At 34.0% G+C, this 24,633-nt stretch overlaps 2 long non-coding RNA genes across 2 annotated transcripts; both read left to right on the top strand.

Annotated features, from left to right (window-relative positions):
- Positions 1-8,060: 8,060 nt before the first annotated feature.
- On the top strand, positions 8,061-9,823 carry LOC148211269 (uncharacterized). Its single transcript, XR_015790996.1, has 2 exons — positions 8,061-8,259; positions 9,277-9,823. It is a non-coding gene; the product is annotated as an uncharacterized LOC148211269 (long non-coding RNA).
- Positions 9,824-21,138: 11,315 nt separating this feature from the next.
- On the top strand, positions 21,139-23,526 carry LOC148211268 (uncharacterized). The gene is made up of 3 exons (XR_015790916.1): positions 21,139-21,294; positions 21,841-21,884; positions 23,141-23,526. It is a non-coding gene; the product is annotated as an uncharacterized LOC148211268 (long non-coding RNA).
- Positions 23,527-24,633: the final 1,107 nt, after the last annotated feature.

Below are 24,633 nucleotides of genomic sequence, written 5' to 3'. Positions count from 1 at the left end.
TTTATTCTTTAACGTATCTAATTCCTAGGGTCAGGTCCTTGCTCCAAGAATAGGAAATGCATGTCCCAAACCCATCCCCATTCAATTTTTTTAATAATTTATATTTTTTTATTAACATATTCACTAAATTGTGAAAAAAATACTAAATATTTTTTAAAACTAATTATTTATAATAGTAAATAATAATTTTAAAAAATAATTCATATGCATTTGTTACACTTTTTATAAAATTCTAAAAATAATTAAAATTAATTACAAAACCAGTAATTTTTTCCGCGAATATTCCTGTTCCAAAATAACGATTCTTTAACATCGTTCTGAATTTTCGAACTGAAGAATGAGGTGGAGATAGTGGACTAAAAATTTTCACGAGTACGAGAATGGGGAGCACATCTTCAATCCTGCCCCACACTATTGTCATCTCTCGTAGGACTCTCTATTATATATTTTCAATTTTCTAACTTTTTTAAAAAACAGAAAACCAAGAATCGTTATCAAACATATTTGGTTTCCTGTTTTTTAAAAACAAAAAATAAAAACCAGTTATGAAACATATATGTTTTTGTTTTTCAAAAACATAAAACTAAAATCCAAAAACAATTTGTAAAAAAAAAAAAACCAAAAACAAGAAAGCCAAAAACCAAAAACAGAAATGGTTATTAAACGAGCTCAGTAACCGATTCAATCTTCAATTTTTAGTTTTTCAAAAACGATTTTGAAATTCTATGTAAATTAAAAAAAAAAACTTAGTTTTCGAAAACGGACTTATATTTTTCAAGATTTATTTTTTTGTTCCAATACTCAACTTTTTTTTCTTTCTCATATTTATCTCTAACAAATTTTTTTCTCACTCTAAATTTTTTTTCTTACGTCTCACTACAAAATTTTATTTTTCTCTCTAAAATTTTCATTTTTTAAATATTTATTATTACTTCTCTTTGTAAATAAATTTAATCTTTTATATATTTTTATTTTTTTTTCTTTTTATTCTAATAAACCTATCTCATTTCTCTCTAAAAATTTAATATTTTCTCAAACTTTTATCTCTCTACACTTTCGTTTTCTAAGACTTTTATTTTTCTTTTTAATCTATTTTTCTTCCGAAAATTATATCTTATTTTCTCGTTTAATTTTCCTACACTATAACTTTTATTTAAATTTTCCTTCACTATAACTTTTAGTTATCTATTTATCTATTTATTTATTTATTTTCTCTGAAAAGTATATTTCGACTCTTGTTTTTATTTTAACATTTTTTCTCACTATAATTTTACTTTTCTTTCTAATTTACTTTTTGCGTTAACGTATTCTTTCCTCTCAACTTTACTTTTCTTCTTTAAAAGTGGACTCTTTTTGTCTTTAAATTTTCTTTCACTATTTTTCTTTTTCTAAATTTGTTTCTTTATCTCTCTAAAATTTTTCTTTAAAAAGTTTATTTCCATCCATCTAAACTTGTATTTTCGTGTTTCTACATTAGTGATGACAAAAAGAAATTAGGAAGAAAACGGATGTCCCAAACCCGTCCCCGATTAATATATATTTTATGAACGTATTTACTAAATTGTGAATAAAATATTAAATATTTTTTAAAAATAATCATTTATAATATTAAATAATAATTCTCAAAACAATTAATATATATTTATTACATTTTTTAATTCTAAATATAATTAAAATTAATTATAAAACCGGTAATGTTTCCCACAAATATCTCCGTTCCCAAATAAGAATTCTTTAACTTGGTTTTCGATTCCCGAACTGGAGAACAAGGTGGAGATGGTGGACTAAATATTTTCACGAACACGAGAATGGGAGAGTGCATTTTCGCTCCCGACCCACACTGTTGTCATCTCTACTCTAGATAGAATTTTATATCTAATATATATTTCCAATTTCCTAACTTTTAAAAAATAGAAAATTAAAAAAGTTTACCAAATATGTTTTATTTTTTGTTTTATTTGTTTTTAAAAAAAAAAAATAAAAAACAGTTATCAAACATATATGATTTTTAATTTTTAAAAACAAAAAACTAAAAGCAGAAAATAGGAAACAGAAAAAAAAAACCAAAAACCAAAAATAAAATTGGTTATCAAACGAGCCTTCAATGTTTTGGTTCTTTTAAAAGTTTCAATTTTTCTATTATAATTTATTTTTTTCTTCAAGTTTGTCCCTGTAATCACTAAGGGGCTGTTTGTTTTTTAGGAATTCAGATGCCCGGCATCTTCAGATACCTGGAATTTCAGATGTTTGAAATTTTAGATCTGCGGCATCTTCGAATGGCCATGTTTGTTTCGTAGGAAAATATATAAGGATGTCCAGGAATATTTAGATAACCATGTTTGTTTTTGACGATTTATTCATAGGAATGTTCTAAATTTATATAATGTTCCAAAAACGCTCTTACAAATATTCATATAATTTATACATTAATCTAATATAATTTGTATTTATATAATAGATTTTCTTAATATCCAAAAGTGTTGGGAAATTGAAGACCCTGAATAATTTCTCCTTCCACAGAAATATCCAAACACAACCAAAATATATGAAAATAGGAAGAAAACTGTAAAAGCACAAGAATAACGACACATCAAATTATACTGGTTCACCACTAAGGGCTACGTCCAGTCTTCCACTCAGATGTGGGTAATTCACTAATAATTGTTTAAGAATTAGAATACAAAACCCTCCCCAAAAATATCCCCTAGAGGTCCCAACAAAAGCCCTCTAGCTTCTAAGTATTATAACACACTATACTTAGGTACAGGAATAAAAAACACTCACTAAACCCACCGGATACAGAATCCTTTTCAAAACTGCCCACAACCACTCAAATCCCTTTTATTTGGATTATGTACAAATGAAACCTTAACATAAAGACTCTATTTATAAGATGCCAAATATCCTAATTCTTATAGGAAAACAATATTGTAATCCTTATAAGACGACAATATCCTACTCCCGGTAGGAATTGGTATAGTGTTGAAAAATCCTTTTCTTCATAGAATATGGGTTTCCTGTTTTGGCTCCATATTCCCAACAATCTCCCACTTGGAGACAAAACGACAATTCTCTGCCTCCCACTACATCAACGGTGTCCCATCAACTTCTTGACACCCTCTGTCAAGGCACAGTTCTGACTCCTCCATCAACGAACTGATCAATACTGCTTGGCCCTACCCAAACATCGTCTTACTCTGCCCCGAGACTGGGCAGCTCTACATGGTCTTGTCCCCCAGACTTAGAGAATAGCCACGTACTCCCACTTGATTTAAGTGGTCCCCGTCGCTTCCTTTCTTAATCGAACCCAACGACCTCTGAAGGAAGATTCCCCTGATGACTTTGCGCTCCCACCCAAGTCTGTCGCCACACTAGAAACAGAACATGTACCATCCAATGCACTAATTCGCCTATGCGACTTCACCAGCTCGCCTGAACGTCTGACAGCTAAGGTATGAACTCGATGGCCTATCAAATTCCTGTTTCCCTTTTCTGTACTTTTCAACTGTTTTACTTGAGCTGATAGCATATTCTTCTGATCTGTTCTGGCCATCATTGCTGCTGGTCCTCTAAGGTCTCGCCCTGAACCATCTGCAACTACTCTGTGCATCATCTGTCTCAGTGAACTCTTGGCAACCCCAAATTCTGACACATAAACAGAAGATCTCTTGTGCCCTGTTGCCACCACCCTGGATTCCCTTTTGAGCTTCCAGCAACCCCCATTAAACTCACTGTTGTAGCCATCGTCATCTAGCTTCCCAGCAGATAACAAATTAAATCTGAAGCTAGAAATATACCTAACACCTCGTAGCACCAACTCGGCCCCTTCGCCTGTCTTCAAACAAACATCTCCAATTTCTCTTGTTGGCTTTTCGAGCTTCAATCATACCACATGTTTTGATGATAACAAACTTAATCTATTGACGATTTTTGTGTTTCAAAGTGTCCATAGCGTAGAGCATAACAAGATAAATCCAACGCAATTTGAATGGCTCAAATCAGAGTTTAAATGAAGAAGTTATGATCGAAACAAGTCGAACGGAAAATACCCGAGAAGATGATGTGGACAAATATTATGGCGAGCTGTATTGTTTAAAAAAAAAAGAAGAGACAAAGAAAGAAAAAAAAAGAGAAAGAAAGATGAAAAAAAAAGGTAAAAAGTTACTGTTTGAAAAAGGAAAAAAAAAGAGAAAGAAAAAAAAAAGCATAGTTACCATTACATATAGATATATATAGATATTATATTATATTATTATTATATTATAATATAATGTAATCATTACTTTTTAAAATTCAATTTCCACCTTTCATCTTCAATTATTAAGATCAAATGGCTCAAATTGATTTTAGTTTCAAATCAATTTTACTCACTTTCCTCTCTTATTTAAAGCCCTCTTCTCTCCCATTTTATATACACCAATTTTCTTATTTTTAAATCCTCTGCAATCTATTGTTGTTCTCTCCAGCTCTCAATTCTAGTTCTATTCTTATTATTGTGAGAGATTTTCTTGTTGTGAGGATTGATGTATTTGTGAGCTTAAATTTGTAAATCTACTCTATTTGAGAGTTTTAGTGTGTGAAAAATTCTTATTTCCACACTTATTTGGGTTTCTTTCTTGAGCCCGGTAAAAGGAACGGAGTGTGGGTTTTAATCTTTGTCCCAAGAAAAAGATTGAGTTTAGTTCTAGATTCCGTAAAAAGAGCGATTTGTAAGGTTTGGTCTTGATCCCGCAAAAGGACTGGGTTTCCGATCTTGAACCCGTAAAAGGATCGTGCTTAGTGGAAAATCTCGAGAGGTACTCGGGGAGTGGAGTAGGCCGAGGGTTTGCCGAACCACTATAAATCTCTCACGTGACGTTTTCTCTATCCCTTACTTTTTATTTATTGCAATTTATCTTTTAAGTATATTTTCTTTTATTGCAAATATATATTGTGCTTATTCTGAATATTTGTTTCATGATATTTTGAGTTGCTTTAAATATTGCATAAATTGTTTTTGTTCAAAAAGTTTACTTGGTTATTTGATTTATGCTTAAATTCGAAAAATTTTAGTAAATTGATCTTCAACACTATTCACCCCCTTCTTGTGTTGCCATACCAATCCAACACTTCTCACCTTGGAGATACTCTCATTCCCCATCTTCATTGAGCCATAATCACATACAGTAAGAGATGAGAACTAACATCTGTCTGAAGCAACGTGCATTGATGCTGCAGTGTCAACCACCCACTGGTCTACAAATATGTTCCTCTGAACACAAGCCAGAAACTCCTCAATCCGTTCTTCTTCTGTTACAACGTTTGCAGTAGTGTTCCCCTTCTCAAGATCTTCTTTAAACTCCTTGCAAAAGCGTTTAATGTGTCCCTTCTTGTGGTAGTAATAACACTCTACTTCTCCATGGGAACTCCCACTACCCTTGCTATATCTCTGCTATTGCTTCCCATTATAACTCATCTTTGCCTTCCCTTTGTTTTGAGCTCCCAAACCTGATTCAACCTCATTTTCTCCTCCTGAAGTAGATGCAGAAATTTTTCCTAATTTTCTCCGGGCTTCCTCAGATAAGGCGGCATCACAAATAGCTGTAAATTTCAAGCTATTTTCCTCTAGCGAATTCAACACAGCGATCTTCATCGTCTCCCAACTGTCAGGCAAAGACGTCAACAGCCTCATAGCTTTCACCTCCTCGTCAATCTTGACATCCATCCCTTCTAACTTGTTCAAGATATTGGTGAGTTCATTAATGTGGGAATTCACCGAGGTTCCCTCCTCCATGTGGATATTAAAATACCTCGTCCATAGAAGTATTTTTGTATTGGCAGAAGGTTTTTCATACCTGTCTTGCAAGGCCTTCAACAAATCTTTCACTGTAGTCTCTTTTGCCACCAGACTACAAACATTCATCGACAACAACATTCTAATGTTCGCAACGGCCTGCTCATCCATCTCATTCCAATCCTTGTCCGGCATCCTTGCTGGTCTCTACCCTAAAGTCTTGTGTATCTTCTTGCATGTAAGAAGATCCTTTACCTGCATCTTCCAAAAACTGAAATTCTCCCCATTGAACTTCAGGACCCCTTCATAGTAATGGTGTGCGTGATATTTGTCTCCCATGATGCTGCAACCCTACAACTCTGATACCACTTGTTGGGAAATTGAAGACCCTGAATAATTTCCCCTTCCACAGAAATATCCAAACACAACCAAAATATATGAAAATAGGAAGAAAACTGTAAAAGCACAAGAATAACGACATAGCAAATTATACTGGTTCACCACTAAGGGCTACGTCTAGTCTTCCACTCAGATCTGGGTAATTCACTAATAATTGTTTAAGGATTAGAATACAAAACTCTCCCCAAAAATATCCTCTGGAGGTCCCAACAAAAGCCTTCTAGCTTCTAAGTATTATAACACACTATACTTAGGTACAGGAATGAAAAACACTCACTAAACCCACTGGATACAAAATCCTTTTCAACACTGCCCACAACCACTCAAGTCTCCTTTATTTGGATTCTGTACAAATGAAACCTTAACATCAAGGCTCTATTTATAAGAGGCCAAATATCCTAATTCTTATAGGAAAACAATATTGTAATCCATATAAGACGACAATATCCTACTCCCGGTAGGAATTGGTAATAGTGTTGAAAAATCCTTTTCTTCATAGGATATGGGTTTTCTGTTTTGGCTCCATAATCCCAACAAAAAGTTTTAAGCCTGTTTAGTTCTTTTATTTGTTCAAAGTTTCCTTATTATTTTTTTCAATAGTTTCTTGTCTCTTAATTTCTTCACATATACTTGTACGATTGCAATGAGACATTACGAGTTTCTTGGTTTAAGCTCTCCCCTTATTTAACTAGTGTTAGGTACGGCTCTGAACTTTTTAGTTTGCTTTTGAATTTCTGTTCTTAAGTTATACTATGAACTTGTGATTTTCTTTTAAATTTTAACAATTTATTTATCTTTTCCAGTTTGATCTCTTTGACACATGATGTATGTTTATGCAACAAAGTGGATGGACTCGGCCGATCAAGTCGAGGTGAACCAACTGAGCGATCTGGGGTAAACCGTAACGAGCAGGGAGATTACTTGGCGAGGAGGGACTTGTACAAGGAAGCAAACAATCTGATGGTCAAATCAGTTACGACATTTATATTAAGACCAAGATAGAATGAGGTATCTGACAATGGAGTGGGACCCCCGATTTATAGGTTTGAGTGTCTGAAAATGTGTCCAATCGATATTTGAGCATGTCGGATTGTAGCTATTTCTATTGGAGGTAATGCTCGTGTTGGTCGTGTAGAGTTTGATATCTCTCCACCTAGAATTTGGATGTGTAGCTGGTTGTTCCTTGCGTTGGAAGGAGTGTCTGAGACTGACCCAATGGTTGGTTGCCTGTTGTTTAAGCTTGGTCATGTTTGAACTAGTGGATGGTTTACGAACTTTTTCTCCTCCATGTGGCGATGCTGTTTTACACATCCAACAACGTAAAAGCCCAAAAAGCTAGTGACAAAACTTTGCTTCGTTGTCATCTCTCAAATTCGCAAGATCACCAGTGTTGTCTTAAAGCAACTGATGTAACTTCTGGCAATAGCTTTTTTCTTTTCTTTTCTTTTTCTTTTTCTTTTGCAAAATGCATTAAGTAAATAGTTTGTACATTGCGCGTAAATAGTACTTAATGTGTTAAACTTCTAGATTTTTACAAGTTAAGATGTAGGGAAGGATAAGACTTTACTTGGAGTTATATAATATTAACCTTATCTAGACCAAGAATTCATTTAGAAGCAACTATCTTGATTTTCCTTCTATATTTGTAGTTTATTCGATCACTTTATTTTCTTAATTTAGCTAACTAGACATTGAGATCAATTAAGACCTCAATGAACTTGAAGAAGACAATAACCATGATTCCAACCCGTGGCGTATCTAGGATTTTATATGGGGGCACGAATACATATTAGGATAATGAAAAAATATTAATTTTAAATTTTAATTTGACAATGTATATTAAGTTGCGCCTTACACTCCCATCTTCTCTCTCTCCCTCACTTTCACAGGTAACCCACACCGCCCCCTCCCTTCCTCTCTCTCCCTCCCTATCTCTCTCTTTGAACGAACCCCGACGGCAAGCAACACTTTCTACCGACAGCGACACATGGTGGGAATCGGAGACCTTGAAGTAGTGGCGGTGAGCTTGTTCGAGACGTTGGAGGTGTTTCGGTCGGAGGATTTGAGATGAGAGATGGAAATCAAAGGTTGTTGTTGATTTTAGGGGTTTTTGAGCAATACCCATATGAACTTTTTCAACAAAAACGTTGATTTCATCTCTCTTTTTTAGTTTCTTTTGAAAAAAAGGAAAAAATTGACCCAAAAAATGAAAGATTTTCTGTTTGTGTTTCTTTTGGAAAAACAAAAAATATAATTGGATATTTTTTCTAGTTTTTGGTTTCATGGAAAACCGGGAAAAACACTAGGGTTAGAAGGATAAGGAACAGAAGGGGGAGGAGGAGAAAGGAAGGAAGGAGATGAAGAAAAAGAAAAAAAAATGAATTCAATTCTGGTCGGGTCGGTTTTTTACCTAAACAGTTTCGATTTTGACCCGAATAGTTTCGGTTCGGGTCGATTTTTCCCAAAACTCGACCCGACCCGAACCGATTACACCCCTACAAAAAACTGTCATAATTAATAAATTTTTTACGTTTAAAACTATTAATATAAAATTTTCGTGATAGTTAAGATTGTATGATTAAAAACTTCGAATATAAAGATTTTCATGACAGTTAAACTGTTAATATTGACCATTAAAACTGTCACTCTAAAAGTTCTTGTGATAGTTGTAAATAGTCGTTATTACGTTTTTATTGTCGTTAAAAAATATTTCGTGACAATTACAAACTGTCATCATTAATTTTTCTTTGACTGCAGAACAAATTTGTTGAGTTTTTTAGCGACTGTTATAAACTATCGTCGATCGAGTTTTTGTGACACATGTTTTGATCAAGGTAGAAGACCAATTCATGACAAATTTTAGCTATGATTGTGAATGCATCAATGACAATTTTTCAAAAACTATCATCAATGGTAGTTATAAATTGTCACGAATTCAGTTAATGACAAGTTTTAACTATCATTAAAGTTGATATTTGTAGCCGTATACTCTTATTATTTTCAAATTTGATACAACAATGACAGCTTCATATGAAACCACTAGCTAGCACCTGGTTACGTATCACATATGAACGTCATAATTGTCCCCTTGAAATGGCTAACAGGAATTCAATATGAGATTATTTGCACAACAACTTGACCTTAGCAATATATTTAATGAGTAGTGACGGGGGAGTGTCGGTGGATGTTTGTGGAGTCAAAGTCGTTGGTTGATGTTGGTGGCAAAGAATGGGCAAGGCCAATTTGGAGGCAGTTCCACACATCAGTTGCACTATTTATTTTTCGCCAGCAGATGATACATCTCGACGACATAAACTTTCGTCAGGGAATACAAAGACAAAATTATTTTTCTTCTTCATAAGTTTCTTATGCCTTATTGTTTTCGTCCAGAAAAATTTCGTTGGGAAAACATCTATCTAATCATGCCATTTAAACTACTAAAATACCTTATATGAGAACATGGGTTTACATGGAGATGCAAGTCATAAGTATTAATTGATGTAATTAGTTTGCTTTTTTTTTATTATTATTTCTGTTAATATTAAGTTTTGTGTTCTGTTAGCAAGCTGTTAAGAGTATATCTCTATAAATACTCTCATTCTATTAGCTAAAGCAAGGGGAAATAATACAATACTTTTACAGTTTGTGAAAGATTACATGGTATCAAATTCTTAGTGTTTCTTGATCCTTTCTGTCGTTACGGGTTTGCGACGTGGAGTAGCTGACTTTCTCGAGAAGAGAAAAATGGAGTCGCCACCAATCTTTATTTATAGGGTGTGACTGACCACCCAAATGCACAGATGAGTTGATCTGCACAAAAAGATTCAGATTCAGGGGTTTTATATATATGGGGAAGGGGGGAAGGCACCCCACAACGCTCGTTCAAATAATTTATTTTTCATATTATTCTCAAGCAAATGACCTTTTAAAAAAAGAAATTATTTTTACTTTTAAATGTACCACGTTTTATTAATCATTATTCGAAGGTAAATAATGAACAATAATTATGAGGGGTCTAAAGCCATTAACAAAATTTTGTTTATTTGAATTTAAATTGACATCCCAGAATAAATTCATCACCTCAAGAATATTAGGAAATCAACTCTCCAATTCTCCAATCTCCGTCATAGGAATTTGTTTAGGAAAATATTAAAATAAGACTTAGAAAAAGATTTGATATTTTGACTTTTGGAAATATCCTGAGTTCTTTTAAAAAAAGTCAACTTTTAGAGTAAATGCCTTTATAAAAATATCTTTTTTTATCATTTAAATATTTTTTTTACAGCAAAATTTTCCTTATAAAAGAAGATTTACAAAAAACCAAATATATTTTTACTCTGGTTAAAAAACACATTTAGTCCCTGAACTTTTCTTAAAGTAACAATTTAGTCCTTGAACTTTCAAAATTGACTCATTTAGTCCCTGTACTTTAAAATTGGTAATGATTTGGTCCCTACCGTTAAAAATTAGGTTAACAATTAACAGAATGTTGACGTGGTCGCCAAATAGGATTGATGTGTACAAATTAAAGAGCCACATGTGCTTGTCGGTTCGGTTCGATTTGGTTTATATTTAAACCGGTTTAGGGCTTAAAAAAAGTAATAACCAAATATTTAAAACTCAATCTCCCTGTTGACTATTCGCATATCTCATTATTCGACGGCTTCTGTGCAAAACTTCAAAACAACTTTTCCTTCTCCCGGCTTCTGCTCAAATTTTCGAAGGAGCCTTCTCGACAAAGTTTCAACGATAAAAAACGATCATCATTGACATAATTTCTTGGGTAAAAAATGTGACTTTTTGGTTTACTCGAAGTAGAATTTCTAGCGTTCTATTTCTTAAGTTTCGCTTCTCTTTCCAGGTATAATATCATCTTCAGTTTTCTATTTTTAGAGAACCTTTGCATATTTCAAGTCGTGCACTAGATTTCTCATTGTCTTTGTTTACCTGATGGGTTTTTTTTGTCTCTTTAAATTTTGTGTATTTTTTCCATTGAACTGACGCTAGTTTTGGTTGTCATATTTATCTCTTTTTGTCTCTATTTTTCTTTCAAAGATAAAATGTGAATGTTATTTGATATTGTTATTTTTGTCATTTGATATTGTTATTGCCGTGTGTTCATGCAAGGATATGCACAACAGTGTATTTCCGATTACAGCTCGAACTCGGCCCCCGGACCGATCTGAATACTCGGGCGGACCTGCACAGAAAGGTGAGCACTCCGACGATCAAGTCAGTACAGGCCGGACTCTTAGTTTAGTTCGAGGTCAGAAAACATCGTACCTGATCGTGGAGTGAGGTCCTCTACTTATGGGTGGTAGTCCCGCCAATCTCGCGACGGTTACACCCGGTAATCTCGGGACCGTCGGTTACACCCGGTAATCTCGCGACGGTTACACCCGATAATCACGCCGCTGACAGCAGCTCACATCGGCCCCTACCGAGCTTCTGGGCAGGTCGGACCTTGGCCAGGTTCACCTCGGCCCTCATACTTAGCATCCATCAACGCTAACGGTGGTGATCTCGGCCGTCCGAGCTGGGTATGACTCGTAAGTCATCTTGGAGAACCAATAGGGGTCATCCACGTGTCCAGCGTTCTATTTCTTAAGTTTCGCTTCTCTTTCCAGGTATAGTATCATCTTCAGTTTTCTATTTTTAGAGAACCTTTGCATATTTCAAGTCGTGCACTAGATTTCTCATTGTCTTTGTTTACCTGATGGGTTTTTTTTTGTCTCTTTAAATTTTGTGTATTTTTTCCATTGAACTGATGCTAGTTTTGGTTGTCATATTTATCTCTTTTTGTCTCTATTTTTCTTTCAAAGATAAAATGTGAATGTTATTCGATATTGTTATTTTTGTCATTTGATATTGTTATTGCCGTGATTTGAAAGAGAATGTTGGTTCGATCAATATTGTATTCATAAAACAATAGTTGGATTAACAAGTAAAAGAAAAAAAAATTCACAAAACCATTTTTTTTTGGTTCGAGAACAAACCAAAAAACAACTCTAGTTTTCTTTTCTTTAGAAAATTTTTCAGCCCACTTGTAATCTCAATATAAAAAAATATCTTTTAATCATCTCAAGTTAAATTATTATACTTTTTAGATATGAGTTGGTTCAAGTAATCTTCAAATAATTTACCTCTAATATTTATATTTTATTTTATTTGTAGAGATGACAACTTTTGTAGTAGAAGTACATCACAATGGTTATTTTATGCATGAGCCGTATTTTCAGTACGTAAGTGGTAAGGTGGATCGTTATATAAATTTTGATCCAGATTATTGGTCTTTCTTTGAGGTAATTGACATTGTTGAACAATTGGGATATTATAATTATTTTAAATTGTGGGGTAGGGATCCAACAAAAGAAGTAGGTGGTTATCGAGTAATAGAATCTGATAAAGATGTTATGGAGTTAGCTAGTCTTCTAAGTGATAGAATGACATTTGAGATATACGTAGAACATGAATGCGAAGATAAAGCAATATTGTTAGACAGTGATAGTGCATTACCTTATATGAGTGGCTGTGAATCTGAATTTAAAGATGATGATAATACATATTTTGATAAGAGTGTAGAGGGAACTTCAAAATCATTGGATATCATAAGAACATATGAGAATGTTGCGAAGAATGATGGAAGTGACATTGGCTCGAGTGACCTAATCTCATTGAAGGACTCGTCTGATTTTGAAGGTAGTGTTGGAACAAAATATCCTATTTATAGAGTAATAACGGGTGATGAGAAACCACACTTTGAACTAGGCATGTTATTTAACTCACTAAGTGAGTTCAAGAATTCCGTAGATGATTACACTGTTAAGGGAGGATGGCATATACGATTTGTGAAAAATGATAAGATAAGAGTTAGGGCCAAATGCATGGATGGTCGTAAATGGTTGGCTTATGTAGCAAAGGTAAAAGGAGAAATGACTTATCAATTGAAGACCTATGTTGATGACCATTCATGTAGTAGATGCTTCAACAATCCGCGCCTAACATCTAGGTGGTTAAGTAAGCAAATATTAAATGATGTGAAGGAACAACCGGATATGAGATCGCGCGCCATCCAAGAAAAGGTACAACGTAAATAGATTTCACAAATTAATAAAATGAAAGCATCTAGAGCAAAGAAATTAGCTTTAGATATAGTGCATGGATCACACAAAGAGCAGTATAATAAATTGTGGGAGTATTATGAGGAGATACGTAGATCCAATCCTGGCAGTAGTACTATATTGAACTTGGATGTGCGACATGAACAGGAAGAGGTTGACGGTCAACCAATTGGTAGAATTAGACAGATCAATGTTTTCCAACGATTTTATATTTGTCTCAATGGATGTCCACGAGGTTTCATTGCTGGTTGCAGGCCATTTATTGGTTGAGATGCTTGCCATCTGAAAGACCCTTATGGAGGACAACGAATTGCAGCAGTTGGAAGAGATCCTAATGACCCATACTTTCCCTTAGCCTTTGCAGTTGTTGAGGCAGAGACTAAGGACTCATGGACTTGGTTTTTGACTAAATTACTCGTGGACATTGAAGGTAAAAAAGTTACATTTATATCTGATCAAACAAAAGGTAATCTTATTATTTGTTAGACTTAAATTATTTAGTTTCTTTTACATATTTGTGACATGTTTATTTTACTTATAATTTCAGGGTTTAGTACCAGCCTTCAGTGAATTAATTCCAAACTCAGAACATCGTTTTTGTGTGAGACATATCTATAGCAACATGAGAAAGAGGTTTCCTGGACAGCAGTTGAAAGAGTTTTTTTGGGGAGCAGCCAATGCAACATATTACAATCAATGGGGGAGGGAGATGCAAAAAATGAAGAAAGTAGATGAAGGTGCATACAAGTGGGTGTTGGCATTTCCTCGTGAGAAATGGAGTAAGCATGCATTTAGATGCGGGTCTAAATGTGATTCTCTAGTTAATAATCTATGTGAGGTATTTAATGCTACCATCCTTGAAGCTAGAGACCAACCAATTATTTCTCTATGTGAATGGATTAGAACTTATCTAATGAAAAAATTTCAAAATAATAGAGAGAAAGTTGACAAGTTTGAAGGCGATGTGTGTCCCAAAATAAAAAAGAAAATTGAGCAAGAGAAATTGCATAGCAGGAATTGGTTACCTGTGTGGGCTGGTGATTTAAAATTTGAGGCTAGGAATGGTTGGGGTGATAAGTTTGTTGTAGACCTTGATGCAAGGACTTGTGGTTGTAGAAAATGGGATCTAACTGGCTTACCATATCATGATGTCATTAGTTGTATTTTCTATAAAGGATATAAAGTTGAGACATATGTTGAAGATTGCTATGAAAAGAAGGCCTACATTGCATGCTACAAGCCTCTTATTTACCCAACCAATGGTCCAAACTTGTGGACAAGTACAAATTTCACTATTATTAATCCACCTCATCTTAGAAGAGCTCCTGGTAGGCCAAAGAAATTAAGAAGAAGAGAGCCTGATGAACCCAAAAAAGGTAGCACAATTGGTAGAAGAAGATTATCTATGAAATGCAGTAAATATAACCAATTTGACCCCAACAAAAGGAGTTGTAAAGGGCCAATTGATAAAAAAAAACTTCTACAGGTTAGTAATTCAAATAACTCTTGACTTAAATTTTATTTCTATAATATCATGGTTGTAAATCTAATCTTTTTTTTTCTTACTTCTTAACAACTTTGTAGGGAAGTTCGTCATCTCAAACCATTCAAATGAATAAACGGTCAAAGTTGCCTATAAAAGTTCGAAGAGAGTAAAACTTTTAATTGAGATTACTGAGATTAAGCTACTTATAGATTTTTACAATGATAGATGTGAAAGTCTGAGAAACTAGTTTGTTTTGTTATGACACTAGGATTTTGGAAAGAAGTATTTTTTGTAATATCAGTTGTGAAGATTTTTTTTGTGATGACAGTTACGCTGCAGATGTTTTTATATTTTAAAGTGACTTACTATGTGTTTTGTGTTCTTTATCCATACTCAAATATTAGAGACTGAGATTTATGTTTAGTAAATCATTTATTGGAGTAGTGAATATGATTAGTGCTAATGGATTAATATTGCAATTATGATATCATTCTCAGAGACCCAAACTAAAAACAAATAAGAATTAAGGAACATGATTGTACTTACTTATTTGTTTGTGTAGTGGACAAACTATCATCAATTTTAAACATTTTAATCTCTTTGACAAAAAGGAGGCGAGCATTGCACAAGTACTAAACTAAAATGAGTTTGATCTATGCCAAGGTTTGAATCTAAGGTTAAAAAACAGACTAGAAAACTGAATATACAATGAGTATGATGTATATTTTCTATATTATTCCCAAAAAAAAATTTGATCAAATACAAGCTGCTCTTTCTGTTTTAAAAGAGATTGCAGAAAGAATAACTAATGGTTAAATGTGTAAGTGTTGCTATCCAATAGCTGGTGGATGTGCTGGAGGCTTCACTGATGCTCCTAATGTTGTCGAGTCGTGATAAATTATTGAGATACGGTAGGGTGTTTGAGATGCAACGACTCATCTCCTTTAACCAAGTATTTTCTCTAAAACGTAAACCCCTCTGTAAGTTTACAATGTTTATTAATTTGAATTTGATATTCTTCAAACTTCTTGGCAATTACCTACAGAAATCAATAACAACTTTAGTACAAAATTGACGAACTTAGAAAATTTATAAACATAGTATTGGGTATGATTGCATTAACTTCGTCAAAGAAAATCAAGAGTCAACTCAGAAATATGGTAACTAACATATGCTACTTTAAAAACTCACATTTTTTTAAACTCACACTTGAAAAAAAAAATTATTAGTCAGAACAGAGATAGACACCAAATAGTCAATCATTCGATGACATGCCACGACTTCGAACTCCAGGCAAGGCATATCCAAATATCCAGTTCAGGAATTGTGATGCCTAAGAGGACATGAAAATGAAAATAGGGATAAAAACTTGCCAGACGCCATGTCCATGTTTATGTTCAAAATATAGATTAAATGGCAAGCTAGAAAGTCTTTGACACTCTTACGAAGATATGAATTCTAACCCATAATGAGACCGGTTGCAATTTGATTTAATTTGAAAATTCCTCCAATGAAATCAAATGTCAAAATTATAGAATTAAATGAAGAGTTGCAGTTAGAGTGGTTGGTGATGGTTTAGAACTCCAGCTCGAAATGAATCTTAATCATCTACGAACTAACTAAACACAGAGCTGTTGCACTAAAATTTTGACCAATTTAACTGTTAAGCTAAAATAGTAGAGGAAGATGATCATTGGAGAAAATTAAAACAGCTCATGTATCTTATTGAGAATGAGAAAAATCCAACAAAATAAAAGAACACGAACATAATCAAATGCCTAACTTAGAAAAGAAGAAAGAACATGTCACATATCGTTCCGGCAACTCTCTTGTTCTCTTCGGGAAAAATAGCCGGATACACACGTCCTTTAATGCTAAATCTGTGACTGCAAATTCAAAACAACAAATTTTATCCCAAATTGGCGCATGTAATCCGTAAACGATAAGACGATGAACATTCAAAAGCAACATGGCAGGCTCCTTTTGTTCATTAGTTTAGAACCAATTATGCATTAAACAACAGTATTTATTAACCTAAGAAATTAGGAAATCAGATTCGTACAAAAAATCGCTCCAATCATTTTCGATCATTCTCATTTAAGAAGAAGCAATAAAGCGACTATGGATAGAAAAGAGTTGGTAAGAACAGATGACTAGCCATTGAGAACAGTAGATGACGATTGAGGAATGCGCCTCAAGAGAACACGAACGACATCATCTGCTAAGAGACTTCCATAGACGAAAATGTTGTGAAGGTTGTGCAATTTATCGGAGGAGAAGCCGCAACCACGAGCGACGACGGCACCGTCGAACTCATCCTTTGCCGGAAGCGCGATTGAGAGAGAATTGTAGATTATCCATTCCACGAATTTTCTTTCTTTCTTCTTTTTCTTTAAGCCTTAAACCTAATCAAATTTGAACCAAACCTAACTTGAACCGACCCATAAATATGTACACATGGCTTTGTAATATGTACACATGTATCCTAGTTGGCGGCTATGCCAATTTTCTGTTAAATCTAACTTTAACATTTAACGGTATGGACTAAATCGTTACTAATTTAAAATATAGGGACTAAATCGTTACTTTTGAGAGTTCAGGGACTAAATTGTTACTTTAACGAAAGTTTAGGGACTAAATGTGCTTTTTAACCTTTTACTTTTTATAGAAAAGATATTTATCTGCTTCAAGATATGAATTTTTTTAGGAAAAAAATGTGAACAATTTTGTATTGGTATTTCAATTACTTTTCCAAACCAACGAAGGTATAAATGAGAAAACGACTAAAAATACACCATTTCATTAGGAAACATATTAAAAATAAAATCTTGGCCACCCGATATATTGATCTATACCCTCAAGAATCCAAGAAGATCGGCCTCCCAATATTTCAAGGTTCCATCGTTGGGAAATTTCCTTCTGAAAATTTAAGTTAAAAAGTTTTGATAAAATTCAAAAATCTCCACCAAATAATATTGTGATGAAAATTACATAATATATACATATTCGTCAATATTATATGCGTATTCCAAATAAACATGTTAGAAAAATTGGACCAAACAAATGTGATGTTACAAGGAAAAATAGTATAAAATTAGCAATGGAGATAAATGAATAAAAAAACCAAAAACAAAAGAAAATATGCAAAGAAAAAGTAGTATAAAGTATGAATGAATCAAAATTAAACTTGCAATTATAAAATGACTAAAACAAGACATTACCATAGGGGTGAACATTCATCATCGAAAAACGGCCTCAACCGACCAAAACCGATCGAACTGACATTGATCGGTCGGCTTTAGCCATAGTACGATCAGCATCGATTTTGCAAACAGACTAGTAAGTCGGTCGGAGAATGAGAAAGAAGATACTGGACCGAAACCGAACGACTATTCATATATTATTAAAAAAAAGTCATTCAATACTTGTCAACTCATGCACTGCCACACGTCACTACCATTAATATGGACCACTCTTCATGCACTACCACATGTAGTTTGAGTTGGCTGGTTTTCTCAAAACCACCCCATATTTTCTTTTTGTTTAATATTGTGTCTTCCTCTCTCTTCACTCCCATTTTCCATCACCCCTCTGTCTTACCTTCCCTTTTTCTCCACTGCAATAACTTTCTTCTAAAGGTTATTTTGTCCTCCCCTCCTCCACCATCTCTCCCTTCTCCTTTCCCTTCTTCCCATCTTCTCTCAGAAGTACAAGGAACCAGTGTTTTCCTTTTGTCGGCTGTCCCTATCTCGCTACAACTCAGGATCCTGCTCGCCGCTCAGTCCCGCAGCAGCCCCACCCACATACCACACTCGCCAATCGCCCACACTGTCACTGTAGCCCTACTCAATGGTCATTTGTCGGAAACTGACCGACCGAAGCATCTGTTAGTCGGTCGGTGGGAAAACAACTTTGATGGTCGGTCAGTTTCCATTTTTGATAACCGAAAGTGTATCGATGAACACCCCTACATGACGAAATAAACCAACCTATGTTGATTTTTTATTTGAGGAAAACATGAAAACTTACCACCTTAGAAACAAACTTGGATTTTCCCCTCCTTATTCGCTTGTGGCGAAAGGCAAAGTTGAAGCACACAATTGTGGTGAAAAGAACCATTGAAAAAAAAAATTGAGAGGAAGTAAATAAGGAGGAAAAGAGGAAAATAAATGAAAACAAACATCTAAAAAAACAAAAAGAGTTATGGTGGGTGGAAGAGAGAAAAATGTTTAAGAAGAATATTTGAGAGTGAAAGAGAACAAAGAGAAAAAAAATAAAAAAATAAAAAAAAGGAAAAAAATTTAAAGAAGAAGAGAGAGAAAAAAATTGAAAGAAGATGAGAGAAAAAGAAAAGAACGAAGAATAGCGGGAGTGATAGAGAGAAAACAAAGAGAAAAAATTGAAGGACAGAAGAAAAAGAGAGAGAGACCGAGATAGAGAGATAACGAGAAAAAAAAAAGATTGAGAGAGAAATTGTAGGTTTTTTCGTGATGTGTTCTCAGTCTCCTCCCCCCTACCACTTATTTATAGTCATTTCAAAACCTTGATCAATGCCACTCTTTAGTCGGAAGCCCTAGCCTATGTCGTTGGCAGTCGTATGTCAAAAGAGGTATTGGACGTGCTCGAGAAACACTATTCATCAAAATCCAGAACTAATGTCGTTAATGTTAAGACTCATTTACAGTCAATTACGAGGAAGTCTAAAGAATCAATTGATGCTTATCTTAAAAGGATAAAAGAAATCAAGGATAAATTGGTCAATGTCTCGGTCATTGTTAATGACGAACATCTGCTCTTTTACACTCTTAATGGTCTTCCAGTGGAGTACAATACTCTTCAAACTTCAATGCATCCTAGATATAAATTTGTGTCTTTTGAAGAACTTCACGTTTGTCACAACGTCATCGTGACGCGGAGCAACCGGCGTCGTCCTCTGAACGGTCTCTTTCGAGATAAGGGTTTGGAGTCGCCACCAATTATCTACGAGGTGTGATTGGTCACCTATTTAAAAAACTTGGTCTGCTAAAACAGAATTTTTTGTTCGGGAATCGACTGAGCGTAGGGAAGGTGTTAGCACCCTAGGACATCCGTTCGAAAACGGTACCACATTTTATCATAAATTTCCTATTATTTTATTTGGTCTAAGAAAAAAATATTTTTGTGTTTTAATTGAAATGTCTCACGTTATATTAATTCACACTTTGTTATAAGATATGAATTAATATGTAGGAATTGCATGAAGGCCATTAGAAAAATTTTATCACGTCGAGAATATTGGAAGGTTCCAATTTCCATTATTGGAATTTTCGAAATAATTATTTAGTAAAAAAAATGGGTTCGATTTAACCGAATGATAAAATGCAACGCACCTGGTTTTAACATAGGCTTCGACCTCGACTTGGATCGGGTTCGATTTAACCTAATGATAAAATGCAATGACCTTGCATTAACACAAGCTTCGACCTCGACTTGGATCGGGTTCGATTTAATCGAATGATAAAATGCAACAGACCTGGCTTTAACACAGGCTTCGACCTCGACTTGGATTAGGTTCAATTTAACCGAAGGTAAAATGCGATGGACCTGGCTTTAACACAGGCTTCGACCTCGACTTGAATAATTTAACCAAATGATAAAATGCAACGGACATGGCTTTAACACAGGCTTCGACCTCGATTGGGATCGAGTAAGATTTAACCAAATGAAATAAAAATGACCAAGCTTGCGAGCTCCACTTGGACGGAAGGATGACCTTGAGGATCAACTGAAATGTGTTGAGCAGGAGACCTGCAAGAGAAAACACTCTAACGCCCAAGTCAGGAAGAATCTGAGTTGTATTTGAGAGAAAATACAGTGTTCACGTACCTGAGATAGAAGCAAATGGTTTTTATAAATAGGCAAGGTCTCCGACAGGATTCCCGAGAAGGCCTTAACTGCTCTTTAAGGTAAACATGAATCACGGCGGCGTGCTGTCATGGAGTTTGTCGGAATATGTGGCTGAGCAAGACACATCTAGGTCAGTTCAAACAAAGAATGAGAAAGACGCAAAAAGAGATCTTGGTCGGCTCGGCCATAACGGGCATCGGCTTGGTAGACAGTCGAAATACCGAGGTGATAAAACTTGGTTCACAAACTTAAAGTGTAAGGACCGTTTGGAGTTAAAAAAAATAATTAATAAGAAAAATTGGAATAAGGGCATTTTGGTCGTTGGATAAAAAAAGAAAAAGAAAAAGAAAAAGAATTTTTATTTTTGTGTTTAAAAAGAAATTGGGAAATTAAAAAAAAATGAGGTGCAAGTGTGTGTGGTGTAAGAGGACACGTGGTGGTAAGGAAAATTAGATAAAAAAAAAGAAGAGGAAAGGAAAAGAAAGAAAATAAAGGAAAAGAAAGAGAACGAAAACGAAAAAGGTGGAAGAAAAGGGGATCTTGGCGATTTCAACCGAAACACAAGGAAGAGGAAGAAATTGATGGTGATTGTGATTGTGAGCCAGATTGAAGAACCAACCTTAGAAGTGGTAATTAAAGTTGTTTTTATTTGAAGGTTTGGGAAGAAATAGGGGTTGAAGAGAAATAGTTTATGAGTTTGTTGTTTTGCGTAAGAAATCTCTTGAAATAGGTGTTGAACTTGGATTTCTGGTTTATGTGAATATGCGTATCGATGAGTTAGCTTCAATTTATGCGTTTTGGTCACAGATCTGGATTGGTATAGTTTGCAGAAGAAGCTAAAAAAAAAGAAATGGAGGGGAAGAAGCCATTATATGGTGGTTTTGGGTTAAGGAACAAGATGATGAATAGTACAGAGGGTGGTTTTTAAATTAAATAAAAAAAAGAAAATGTTGGAAAAATTGGGCTATTTGCGTGAAATGGAGTGAAGAGAGAAATTTAATGGGTTTGGTGGGACGCACTTGTAAGAAGAAAAAGTAGTGAGTTTTTAATGAAGAGAGAGAATGGGGAATTTGGGGCAATTGGGTTATTTTAAAGTTATTGTGATTAAAGTTTCAATTAAGTTATGTTGAAATTGGAATTAAGTGAAATAATTTGGTATTAAATCGATATTTCAGGTCAAGCGGAAATTGGAACAACGTACGACTCCCTTAAAGGATTTGTGAGTGGTTGTTTTATTAAATGTTTTGGATATTATTATTGGAATTTGTGAGTGATTACTTTACTAAATGTTTTGGTTATTATTGGAATTTGTGAATGGTTTATTTTGGAAATGTTTTTAGAAGGATATCATGATAGAATTTCAAGAAAGTACATATATTATGTGTGTTTTAGCATTTCTGTTGAGAAATTGTTTTTGCCGAGAATTTAAAAATGTTTGGAAAATTTATAAATGTTTCTGAGAATTTAGAAAATGACTCTGGTTGTTTGAGATTTTAGAAATGTTTTAGAATTTGGAGAAATGATTTGTGGTTTAGGAATATGTTTGAAGTTTATCGAAATGTTGCTAGAAAGAGTGATTTAGAAATATTTTTAGAATAACTGTTTATGATAAGAATTAGAAATGTTTTATATTTTCAGTGGATTGTACGAAGTTTTTAGAAAGAAAGATTTCCGAAAGATTTTGAGAAACTATTATGAAGTGTTATTAAGATCGAGAGATTTCATAATCGTTTGAGGAATAGAATTTTGTGAAATGATCTTAGAAAGAAAGATTTGAAAAAGTTAGAAAGGAATATTTTAGAAATGATTGAGAAAGAAAGAAAAATTCTTAGAAAGAAGAATTTTAGAACCGTCTATGAGATTGAGAATTTTATGTAAAAATAAGTTTTCAAACCACCATAATGTTGTATCCAGGTGATTACCCGTATGCTATGTGAATGTGTTTCTATCGTATACCCAGAAATAGAAGGTCTTTGGGACCATTTTACTCCACGTGTTGAGAGAATTATTCTGCTGTGTATATTGAGATTACTCTATGCCAGTAGACCAGAAATAGAATTATTCTACTGTGCGTATTGAGATTACTCTACGCTAGTAGACCAGAATAGAATGTGGATACATGTGTGGTGTTGAGTTTTCTGAACCTATTTATTGGTTGAAAGAAAATGTTTTATATGATATTAGAAAATGTTTTCCTAGTTCTGTTTAATGTTTCAGGAGAACGATTTACAAATTTATTTAGAGAATGCGTGCTGTTACACGTTTTTTATGAGAAAGTCTTTATGAGTTTTAGTTTCTCAAGTTTTATGAGATTTAATGAGAATATTTATTAGAACGGTTTTATAAGGTTTGTTTTGCAGAACTTTGAAGCTTCGGTTGTTTATGAAAAAAGTTTTACAATATATATATTTTTTTGTATTAATTTATCACTCACTTAGCTTTTCAGCTCATTCTTTACCCTTTGTTTTCCCCCAGGTTGTATCTGAGTTTCAAAGAGAGAATGGACCAGCTTCTGCCACCCAGAGTCGTTAAGAAATTGCATATCATTCGTAGTTACATCCTGAATAGTGTATCTAGAAGGAATTTAAGAATAGAAGTGATGTTAAAAGTTGGTTTAAAAGTCTAGAAGTTTTTCGGCTATATACTCTGCACCTAGTGGGGTCCATGGCCGGCGCGGTCTGTTCTTGAACCAGTAGGTGTTCTAGGACGGGTTGTGTCATAAAGGCACATATGTTTTTCTCTTCCAATAAGGATGTGTCACATGTGAATTCAACAGATAATGTAATTTTCCGAAAAAGCTGGAGTTATTTGATTTATTAGAAAGTTCTTGACCTGAGTGCAGGTTTAGAAATCTTCCTAAACGTGCCTAAATGTATGAGATGCGCACTTGACGCATGATGATAAGGTTAACAAAAATCACGTGTTCATGAAAATGAGAACTTCAAATGGTAGTGTACAATACTTATCGTGAATGATGTTTACAAGAATGACGGTGCATGTACAAATGTGCACTGCCCCAATGTCATGAATGACAAACGATGCTCCTTTTATTTTCTATTTATTTTTTATCACTTGACAATGTGTGACAACATATAATCTATTTTTTATTTAGCTTAACCAACGAATTTGACCCTCAATACATGATGCAATAATGTATATGCCTACTAAAAGCTAGATGGATGCAATATGTATGCATGATACTCATTTTTATTTTGGTTCCACAATAGAATGTATCTATGAATGCACAATTAATGGTACTTGAAATTTCATAATCTAACCATGATATGAAAACAATTTATTTTTTTGAAGACTACATACCAGTGATGTGAATGCATGATTTGTGAAAAATATGGTTGAGAGAACAAAAAATCTTTTTGCAAAGATATTATCTTTTACTCTCATCATTCTTATTAGCAAATATTTAGCAAATAAAAACAATAATGTCGACATTCGAGGAAACTTGTCAACTTTTGTTTTTATTTATTTTCTTTTGCTTTTGTTTTTTTTAATGAATGTCTTTACTTGATAAGAGATATATACATAACGATAATTTCTACACCATATCAGGTTTGGTGGGAGATTCTTATGCAGATGTATCTCATATGCTAGTTTAGAAAACTATCAAAAGTAATTCATAGTATTGTACGTCTTGATTGATTAAACTGCTTCATAACCTCGGCCTTATAACTTAAAAGAAGGTCGGATACAAGAAAATGAATTTGACATTTGGAGCAATGGAGGATTTAAATCGTGATTTTGCAATAAAGGTTAACCGTGATAAAAGTCGACGGACTTCCTTTTTAAAGAAAAGGAAAATAAGTGTTCAGGGATATTTTTGTCAAATCTCTTGAACAATAAGAGACTAGAAATTTTTTTGAAGCTTTGGTAAGAGATTATAATCAAATGAATAGAGAGTAGAAATGATCCAATTTCTTTGGATAAATAATCTTGAGAATTGATTGAGTAAC

The sequence above is a fragment of the Momordica charantia genome (assembly GCF_013281855.1).
Source record: "Momordica charantia cultivar OHB3-1 chromosome 5 unlocalized genomic scaffold, Mcharantia_2.0 BLBB01000005.1, whole genome shotgun sequence".
NCBI classification, from domain to species: Eukaryota; Viridiplantae; Streptophyta; class Magnoliopsida; order Cucurbitales; family Cucurbitaceae; genus Momordica; species Momordica charantia.
Note: the sequence above shows the minus strand (reverse complement) of the source record. Positions and strands in the feature narration are given on the sequence as shown.